The following is an 11,406-nucleotide window of genomic DNA, read 5'->3' as shown; positions in this document are numbered from 1 at the left end:
GGTCGCTAAGAGTTGGACACGACTGAGTGACTTCACATTCACTTTTCACTTTCATGCATTGGAGAAGGAAATGGTGACCCACTCCAGTGTTCTTGCCTGGAGAATCCCAGGGTTGGGGGAGCCTGATGGGCTGCCGTCTCTGGGATCACACAGAGCTAGACACAACTGAAGCAACTTAGCAGCAGCAGCAGCAGCAGCAGCAGGGGCCTATAGAACAAAAGCAGAAAAAGGCTAATGTTCCTATTATCAGAGTATCAAAAGGAGAGGAGAAAGACTGGTACTGAAATAATATTTGAAGAAATAATGGCTGGCAGCTTCCCACATTTGTTGAAGAAACCACCATTTAGGTCCAGGAAGCTAAGCAAACCCAGATAAGATAAACACAAAGAAACCTACACCAACAACAATAAATGAAAATTTGAAAGCCAAAGACAATGGAAACACCTTAAAGGCAGAAAAGAGAAACAGTGTATTGCCCAATAGAAACACCATTTCAAATGCCTGTGGAATTCTCATTTGAAACCTTGGCGTCCAAAAGAAAGTGGCAAAATATTTTTTCAAGTGGAAAAAGAAAAAAGAATTTGTTAATGATAAAATTGTATTTCTGATAAAACTACCCTTCAGGAATGAATGAGACATAAAGAAATTCTCAGTTGGAGAAACTGAAAATAATTTATTGCTAGCAGACCTACCTTTATAGATTGGCTGATAAAGCTTTTCAAACAGAAAGAAAATAGAAAAGAAAGAATCATGGAGCATAAGATAGGAGGGAAAAAAGAAAAAACAATGGAAAGTAACAGAAACATGGGTCATAATGTACATTGTCCTTTTCCTCATGAGTTTTATAAATCACATTTGATGATCAAAGCAGAATTTCCTATATCATCTAATATTCAAGACATAGCTATTTAAAAGTGAGGAAGGTAAAGGGACCTAAGTGAAACAGATTTTTGTACTTGACTTGAAGGGGTAAATAAATGTTGATACTCACAGATTGTGATGTTACATCTGTATATTGTAGCATACAGAGCACCCATATGAAAACTAGACAAAGAGATGTACTCATGAGCACTATAGAAAGCAATATGGAAACATATATGATGAAGCAACACATGAGAAAGCAAGAAAAGAGACAGATGGGAACCAGAAGAAGCAAACAGAACCATTAATAAAATAGCAGATATGATTCTAACATACCAGTAATTATCTTTAACATAAATACACAAATTGAAAGAGAGAATGATAGAGTAGTTAAAAAGATATGACCCAACTATTGCCTGGGTTCATGTTTGGGAATGCATGTAAGAATTAAAGATTTTAAAATTTAAAAATAAAAAAAAATAAATAAAAATAGAAATAAAAATAAAAATAAAAAAAAAAAAGAAACTGACTCAAATGATATATATAGATTAGAAGTAAATGGAGGGAAAAAGGTTAACATGCATGTAAGATTTTTCAAGTGGGAATTGCTTTAATAGTAATATGCAGTAAAGTAGAGTTCAAAAAGAATACATTTGAATCAGTTCTAATGAGGTGAATGAAACTGGAGCCAATTATACAGAGTGAATTAAGCCAGAAATAAAAACACCGATACAGTATGCTAATGCATAAATATGGAATTTAGAAAGATGGTAACAATAACCCTGTATGGGAGACAGCAAAAGAGACACAGATGTTTAGAACAGTGTTTTGGACTCTGTGGGAGAGGGAGAGGGTGAGATGATTTTGGAGAATGACATTGAAACATGTATAATATCATAGAAGAAATGAATCGCCAGTCTAGGTTTGATTGATGCAGGATACAGGATGCTTAGGGCTGGTGCACTGGGATGACCTAGAGGGATGGTATGGGAGGAAGGTGGGAGGGGGTTCAGGATGGGGAACATGTGTACACTCATGGTGGATTCATGTTGATGTATGGCAAAACCAATACAATATTGTAAAGTAATTGCTGCTGCTGCTAAGTTACTTCAGTTGTGTCTGACTCTGTGTGACCCCATAGACAGCAGCCCACCAGGCTCCCCTGTCCCTGGGATTCTCCAGGCAAGAACACTGGAGTGGGTTGCCTTTTCCTTCTCCAATGCATGAAAGTGAAAAGTGAAAGGGAAGTCGCTCAGTCGTGTCTGACTCTTCGCCACCCCATGGACCGCAGCCTACCAGGCTCCTCTGTCCGTGGGATTTTCCAGGCAATAGTACTGGAGTGGGGTGCTATCAGCCTCCAATTAAAATAAATAAAGTTAAATTTTTAAAAAAAGTAGAATTCAGAGCAAAGAAAATTACTGCAGACAAAGAGGAGCATTACATACTGATAAAAGAAATACTCACCAGAAAGACAGCATTCCTAAATGGGTCTGCATCAAACAACTGAACCTCAAAGTACATGAAGAAGTAATGGAAAAAACTTCAAGGAGAAATAAGCAAATCAACAATTATGGTTGCAGGCTTCAATGTACCACTTTATCATAGGAACTGACAGAAGTGCGAGACAGAACATCAGTGAGAATATTAAATCTCTAAGCAATGCAGTTAACTAATAGGATCTAATTGACATGTATAAAACATGCTACCCATAGACAACAGAATCACTCTACCCTATATTAACACCTACTATACATCTATAGTCGGAGAAGGCGATGGCACCCCACTCTAGTACTCTTGCCTGGCAAATCCCATGGATGGAGCAGCCTGGAAGGCTGCAGTCCATGGGGTCGCAGAGTCAGACACAACTGAGAGACTTCACTTTTACTTTTCACTTTCATGCATTGGAGAAGGAAATGGCAACCCACTCCAGTGTTCTTGAGTGGAGAATCCCAGGGACGGGGGAGCCTGGTGGGCTGCCATCTATGAGGTCACACAGAGCTGGACACGACTGAAGTGACTTAGCAGCATACATCTATAGTAATCAGTATAGAAGTGGTGGAACATATAGGCCAATAGAATAGGGAACCTAGAAATAAAATCATGCAAACACACTTAACTGATTTTTGATAAAAGTGTGAAACCAATTCAATGGAGAAATGATAGTCTTCAACAAATGGTGCTAGAATATTTGGACATCCAGGGGCCAAAAAAAAAAAAAAAAATAACCTAAACTTCACATTGTGTACAAAAGTCAATTCAAAATAAATCACACACTTAAATGTAAAATGTAAAACTACACATTTTTTTTCTTTTAGGAAGAAAATAGGAAACTATCCTCAGACTTGTGTCTAGACAGAGTTCTTAGGCCTGATACCAAAAGCATGATCTGTGAAAGAGTTTAGGTATTGGACCTCATCAAAATGTTTTAAAAATTACTTTGTGAAACCCATGTAAAAATGATGAAAGGAGAACCTACAACTGATAGAAAAATATTTGCAAATGACATATCTGACAAAGGACTAGTATCTAAAATATATATATTTTTTTAACTCTCAAACCTTAACAAATTCTTTTTTTTTCCCCTTTGGACAGACTTTTCACTGAAAAGAATTTACAGAAAACAGATAAAAACTGAGAAGTTGTTCAACATCCTTAGCCATCAGAGCAATACAAATTAACATCATAATGACATCTACTCTATATCCATGTTTAAAATAAAAATAGTGACATCATTAACTGCTGATGTGAATATGAAGAAACTGAATCATTTATGTGTTACTGGTGGGAATGTAAAATGCGGAACTCTGGAACACGTTTTGGTAATCTCTTACGAAACTAAACATTCAGGTGTCACACATCCCATCACTCCTTTGTATTTATCCTTTTAAAAGGAAAGTTTATTTGCATACAGTCACACATAAAAATCACTGTGCATGGATGGTCATAGCAGATTTATTTGTGACAGCCAATATTGGAATCAGAGTTAATGCCCTTCAGTAAATGAATGGTTAAATAAACTGTGGTATATACATACCATGGAATAATACTCACCAATGGAAAAAAAAAAAAAACAAACAATGAACTACTTGATAAACACTACACTTGACATGCATCTGTAAGGAATTATGCTGTATGAACAAAACAATCCCTAAAGAATTTCATTTATAAAGCTTGTTTGAAATGATACATTTTTGGAAATGGAGAACAAGTTAGTGATTGCCAGGAGATAATGGTCAGTAGTATGGGGATATAGTATAAAGCGAGAGTTTACAGAGTTAATTTTTAGCTGTGTGAGAGAATCAGCATCCCTTTATGCTAAATTTGTACATTTATGATTGTATATCATTGAAGTCTCTCTCTCTTCCTGTGTTGTTTTTCTTCTTTCAATAGTCATGCATGCATTAATTTATTCATTCAACAAACAAGTTCAGTTAGCATAATTTTATGAGACTTGCATTTCTTTAGACACAGTATTTAAAGTAAAAAACTGAAAACACTCCTGGGAAAAAAATTAAAAATCATAGTAAAATATCTAATTATGAAATAAATCCTTAAAGTAGTATTCTCTACTCATACAACTTTATTACTGTGAAGAGTTACTTGTCACTTTCTCAGATCAGCAATACGTACCATAAATCATATGGAATAGTTATATGACATTTTAGTGTTTGGCTATAGCACTTAAGCCATTATAAGAAACTTATGTTTTACTCACCAGGGTAAAAAAATAAAATAAAATAGGGAATTTGTGAAGCAAATCATGTTACACATTATCTCTACCCAAATTCCAAATAAACTACCCTGCAGAATGTTTACCATGTACAAACCTATTTTATTTTGTTTTTTAGTTTAATACTTTCATTTATATTGGAGTTTTTATTAGTAGTGGCAGTATATAATGCATTATCCTTTGAAAATATGGTTAGAAAAAGTGTGCCTTATCAATAATGTACTATGAGAAATCCATTGTTTTGATTTAAATTCTAAAACTCATTTATTATTGACCAGTTTTGGAAAAATATCACATTATTTTTTACTTGAATTGTCAAGTGCTGCACATAATATCAATCTTAGGTCTCTGAGTAGTCAAATGGCAGAACAAATGCTGTATCAGCAGTGGTTGTTAAGTCATGCACACACACACACACAGCACACACAGCATTCAAAATCTTGAATTTTAAGCATTACCACTTCAGTAATGACGTAACTTCATACATAGTTTTCTTACTTTCCATTAGTGAAATAATGGAAAGAGCCTAACTAAATGCTGTTTGAAGATAAGTCTGTGCTATTGAGGGCTTCCCAGGTGGCACAGGTGATAAAGAACCCACCTGCCTCTGCAGGAGATGTAAGAGATGTGGCTTCCATCCCTGGGTTGGGGGGGATCCCCTGGAGGAGGGCATGGCAGCTCACTCCAGTACTCTTGCCTGGAGAATCCCATGGACAGAGCAGCATGGTGGGCTACAGTCCATAGGTCTACAAAGAGTCAGGACATGGCTAAAGTGACAGCATGCATGCATGCAAAGTGCTGGTGAAACAGAGGCAAACTCCCTATATGTTCCAGTTTTATCACATTCCATTGAAATGACATAAAGCCTATTTGTAATGAAGGTATTGGTTTACTGCTTTGCTGGGCTAAAAGTTCATTGAAAAAAGTTCTTTTCATCATTTCAAGAGAATCATTTGGAATAAGAGTATAGAAGTGATATGCCTCATGGACTAACAATATTTGTCTGGCATTGATAGTTCAGTTTAATCCAAAAAGGCAAGAGATAAAGGCAAATGGCTTAGTGTTTTTGGTATGTGATGTGTATGGGATAGTCAATAAATCCATTCGTTGCAGTAATGCCTATACTTCAATATTCAAACTTTTCTTTTCTGGAATGTGAGTCCTAAGACCAGAACTAGGATTGTCAATTTATCATCTGTGTCTCTTTGTGAAATTAGTTTAGTGTTTTATACCTCAGTTTTCTCATCTTCAAAATATAATTGTAATAGATAATAATAGTACCCATCTAAAGGGCTTCAGCAAACATTTCCTGTATTGCTCTGGATGCTGACCCAGCTTTCAATATATGTTAGCTCTTATTATTTTCTTTCCTACAAAGAAATAAATATTGGTCTCAAATTTTCAAACTGTTTAAAAGCTCAAAAAGGCTAAACCATGTGTTGCAGCTCAAATAGAAAATAGCATAGCCAAGGTACAGACATGAGTATTTTGGGCTCCATCGCTTTATCTCTTTCCACTATGGCCCTGCCTTCTCCGGGATTTTATTAGGTGGAAAAGAAATCTCACCTCACCTTCCATGTGTATTAACTGCTTGGAGTGATGCTGATTCTTCCACACAGCTAAATATAAACTTTGTTAACCAGCAACTGTCGTTGGCATAACCACTGTGCTGTTTGTGCTAAGAATTTTCAATCTTCTTTGTGTGCTTTTATTATTATTGCAAATTCTGGATGGAGAAGGTGGTACTGGGATAACAGGATCATTTGGAGGAATTGCTTTAGGTGAGTAAGTTTGAAATAGAATACTTTGAAACCATGAGTCACTACAGTTATTGATGGGAAATATTTTCTATATTCCAAGAAAAAGAAGATAAGAAGTGAAGTGGCAAGTGGCCAAATATAAGCAGAAGATTAGGAAGTGCAAACTATTATCTATAAAGTAAACTATCTCTAAAATAAATAAAACAGGGGATATAGCCAATATTTTATAATAAGTACAAATGGAATATAAACTTTAAAAATTACCATTGAGTTATATGCATGAACCTTATACACATCAACTATACCTCAATGAAAAACAAGTAAAAAAAGAAATGAATTGATTACTCTTCATAGTTACTTCACCCTTACAATATCACTAGACTCAGTCTGGGCTCAGAAAAGATTCCAATATTTCTTAGGATGAAACTGTATCTGAATCATCTGGATACTTGATGATTTGTATACTTATTCTCTGTTTTTTTTTTTTTTAATTGAAGTATAGTTGACTTACAGTATTATGTTAGTTTTAGGTGTACAACATAGTTATTCAAAATATTTATAGGTTATACTCCATTTAAAGTTATTATAAAATATTGACTATATTCCTTGTGCTGTACATCATATCTTTAGATCATATTTATCTTATTCATAGTAATTTGTACCTCATGATCCCCTACCCCTATTTTGTTCCTCTAGGTTTTGATACTACTTGTTTGGGTGGAGCTTTGTTGTTGTTCAGTTGCTCAGTCGTGTCTGACTCTTTGTGATCCCATGGAATAGAGTATGCTAGGTTTCCCTGTCCTTAGAGCTTGGTACTGTTCATTTGTTGGAGCAGTCCAGGCTATCTGTATGAGGGTAGTTTGGAGACAAAACTTTGATCTATGGATGATGTTGAACATAGCAGTGATATACATATGTTTAATACCAGCATGCTTAGCATTGGGGGTGGTACCCTCAATCCTTTGGTATTTATTAACAGTTCTCTCTTTTGAACCAAGAGTTTGTTTTTCCCCTAATTTTATGAATTTTTCCTTTATATTCCATCATTATGATAAAGATCTTATTGAATAATTCCCATTTTCTAGAGTAACTAAAATATTATTTCACATTACAGCATGTCTCTGATTGTTATAATTAATGATTAAATAATTTAATATAATGGTTAAATATAGCTCAGTTGGTAATCCGCCTGCAATGCAGGAGATCTGGGTTTGATTCCTGGGTTGGGAAGATCTCCTGGAGAAGGAAATGGCAACCCACTCCAGTATTCTTGCCTGGAGAATCCCATGGACAGAGGAGCCTGGTGGGCTTCAGTCCATGGAATTTCAAGAGTCGACACGACTTACTGACTAAACCATCACCACCATACTTGTAAAATAATTTGTGAAATAGAAAATCTGTGCAACAAACTTCAATTTCTATTTGATTAAAAAATACATATGGATAACTTAATTTCAATTACTCTGAACTCAATAACTAGTTTTTGTGTACAAGTCCATAATATAACAACAAGATACTAATTAGTCAGAGTGGGAGATGTTCACAATGTGTTCATAACTCTTTGAAGTCCTTCATGTGATACATGTTTACATTATACACCCCCCAAACTCTAATCTTTTTTCTCTGGACATCAGATTGCCTGCATGTCACTTAGAGCTTGACTTACTGCAACTGTAATTTCAATAAGGGTCATGGAGCAGAACTATATATGTACTCCACTGTGTTCTCGTAAACTTCACAAGGAATTTCTTGGTGTTCATTTCCCAGTTAGCTGATAGGTTACTAAGGCTCATAATCTGAATATTTTTAAATTGTGTTGTCTACATACCAGAACCTACTACAATTTTAATGCAATTAGCAGGCAAAGTGAATGTAGTGGTATTGTCTTATGTATTTGACTAACTCAAGACAGTCTGTTGATGTAGCAGTTGTTTGCTGAACATCAATAATTTGTGGTTCAATGCAGAGCCTCAGGGTTGGTGATATTGTTTTATGCTTGTATAATTTATTTTGCTTGTTTGTTTAAGGCATAGCAAACGCAGGCTGGAACAACATTCTAAAGATTGCTTTCTGTGAGAACAACTCTGCCTTGGTTCTAGACACTGCACTAATTAAGTTGAGCTTACTGCTGCTACTGCTGCTGCTAAGTCACGTCAGTCGTGTCCAACTCTGTGTGACCCCATAGACGGTAGCCCACCAGGCTTCCCCGTCCCTGGGATTCTCCAGGCAAGAACACTGGAGTGGGTTGTCATTTCTTTCTCCAGTGCATGAAAGTGAAAAGTGAAAGCGAAGTCGCTCAGTCGTGTCCGACTCTTAGCGACCCCATGGACTGCAGCCTACCAGGCTTCTCCGTCCATGGGATTTTCCAGGCAGGAGTACTGGAGTGGGGTGCCATTGCCTTCTCCAGGTTGAGCTTACTCATTATCTTAGGTCAGTCCTGGAATCAGAGCCTGAGAGGTTTACTGTGAAAGTGATTTTTGAAAGAGTTCTCTCAGAGAGATCTATAAGAAATGAGGAGGAAAGAGATGAGGACAGGAAAGCAACCCACAGAGATGTGCCTTCCAAGGCTCAACTTCCACATTGTATCACATGAAATCCTGAAGATAAATTGTTTTACAGATGTCCTACCTAATGATAACAAGATAAGACTACCATGGCTGTGGTCTGCCTTGGAGGTACGAGGAGTATAACCTTCCAGCATTCCAGACATCTATAGGACAAGTTGGCTCCTATTGGTCAAGAATAATACTTTGGAGAAGATGGGTGCAGGTATTGGCAGTCAACACCATGATTAGGTGGGGAATGGAGGTACTATCCTAATAAATTGCATCTGATTAGAGAATAGCATCTGCCTCACCCAGCCCATATAGCAATCTGAAACAGGAACTTGTGTGTTTCTTTTTTACCAGGCTTTATGAATATAAGAAAAAGAATTGAGAAAAGATAACTGAAACTATAAAAGAAAGTATCTAAATTCAAGTTGTACTTCCTTACAGAAAAATTAAGATGTCAATTGCAGAAATTTCTATCTTATTACAATGACTTAATGATCTTTCATCTGTAGTTGTGCAGTGATGTCTGTGCAACACTGAAGTTTTTAGAATCTGTCCTTTCTTTGTAGCAGAATTGTGATTATTATTTTCACATAAAAACACAGTAAGCATCTCTAGTTTTAATATCTGCCTCTTTGAACAATATCCATCATGTTATTAGCCCTAACACTTGTACTATGACACTACAGGAATCTTTTGGTTCTCTCTGGTGAAGAGGTGAAAAACCAACTTATTCTAGGTTAAGAATAACTTGTTATAGCAGAGAAATCATTTGACATATAGCCATGGCTGTTCATATACAAAAAACTGCTTTGTCAGCTGTATCAGTGTGGTGTTTCATGGTTTAATATTTTTTTAAAGACACTCCCCTTGTAAATTATGATCTTATTTTTGGTAACTTCTGTTCATCAATATATGGTTTTCATCTACTCCTGAGACTGTGGGAGGAGTTGAGTTCCCCACTTCTCAGAGGTATAGGCAAAATCATATAATTTGCTTTTGAGCAATAGAATATAAGTACAAATGCATATAAGTACAAATGATATGCATCAGTTCCAGGTATCAGCATTTAATTGTTGATGCTCAGCTCTTCAGACTGTGCTTTCCCCTGGGGGGAAAATGTTTTTGAAAGGGTGCATTTGAGTAGAGGCATCTAGAGATGCTGAGATAACATGTAGAGGATGGATGGATTGGAGAATCACCTGGACCAGACATGAATGTTGTATAAGGATACCATTTAACATGACACTGATGCTTTTGGTGTTACTTGCTGAACCCAATGTGATGTAGGGTATCCTAATAAAGGTATTGAATCACTTTACTCTATCACAGGAATAAACGAACACCAGTATTATGCACATTTGACAAAAAAGTTGAACTACTAGTACAGTATATGCTTTCCCTAGAAGCAAAGAGAAAATGGGTGAAAAGAAAAAAGAAATTTGAAAACAAATCTGCTGTGAACCTAAGGCAATTTTCTACTACTTGCAGGATGAAAACAAAGTATCTTCTGCATTGCCTACTTATGGTGGATATGACCATGTGATAATTGCATGTCAGTATACTGTCAGCTCCCAGTGAAGACACAACCATTTGATTATCATATCTTCATAAATACTAATGACATTTTTGCAAAGGAAATTTTTAAAACAATTTAGACAAGATAGAAACACGATGATCAATGCATTAACATTTCTATAAAGTGCAAGGTTCTAGACTCCAAATACAATTAAAATCTAAATAATAGAATTTAGAATCAGAATAATAACAAAATAATAACAAGTTCACAATTGCATCTTCTTGACTTGCTTCTACTAATTCTAGTATTATTGTCATCACTGAGTATCTGATTTTTTAGCTAGTTATATTTTATATAAATTAATCTTCATCAAAATATAAGCCAGATATTACTGCTCACAATTTTACCACTGAGAAACAGAAAATATAAACAGTCTGCTCAAGGTCACAGAGTTTCTATGAGAGGGGATTCAAATACAATTTCATTTGAGTAGGACTTCATGAAAAACCTTAGCTTGTATCTTAGCTTAGTGATGACTTACTTACTAGATTATCTCAAGGCCTTTTCTATTATTGACATTTTTTACATATGAAATTAAAGATAATAATATGTCTCATAGGTTTCTTGGGAGTATGGAATGAAATAACTCATATGAAAACATCTAAACGTTATAAGAACTCATACAAAACAATATAGTTTTCTTATTATTTTATAAACAATTATGAGGATATTATAAGTGTTATCTGAATCTGTGCCCATACTTGGTTCTGTTTAACCGTTTCTTGTAAAGAAGAGTGATTTAAAAAAAAAAAAAGCCTCAAAACTGCCTTACATGTAATTGTTTAGTTGGTAAGTGTAAGTGGTTGATTTAACTGTGTTGGTAATTCTTTTTTGAAGTGTATCCCTAGCAAATAACTGTATAGCTCATTGGAGCAATCAAAATTAAAAATACATACATAACGCTTAAATACTCAAAAATAGCTC

Source organism: Ovis aries, chromosome 14, assembly GCF_016772045.2.
Source record: "Ovis aries strain OAR_USU_Benz2616 breed Rambouillet chromosome 14, ARS-UI_Ramb_v3.0, whole genome shotgun sequence".
Lineage (NCBI taxonomy): Eukaryota > Metazoa > Chordata > Mammalia > Artiodactyla > Bovidae > Ovis > Ovis aries.
Note: the sequence above shows the minus strand (reverse complement) of the source record.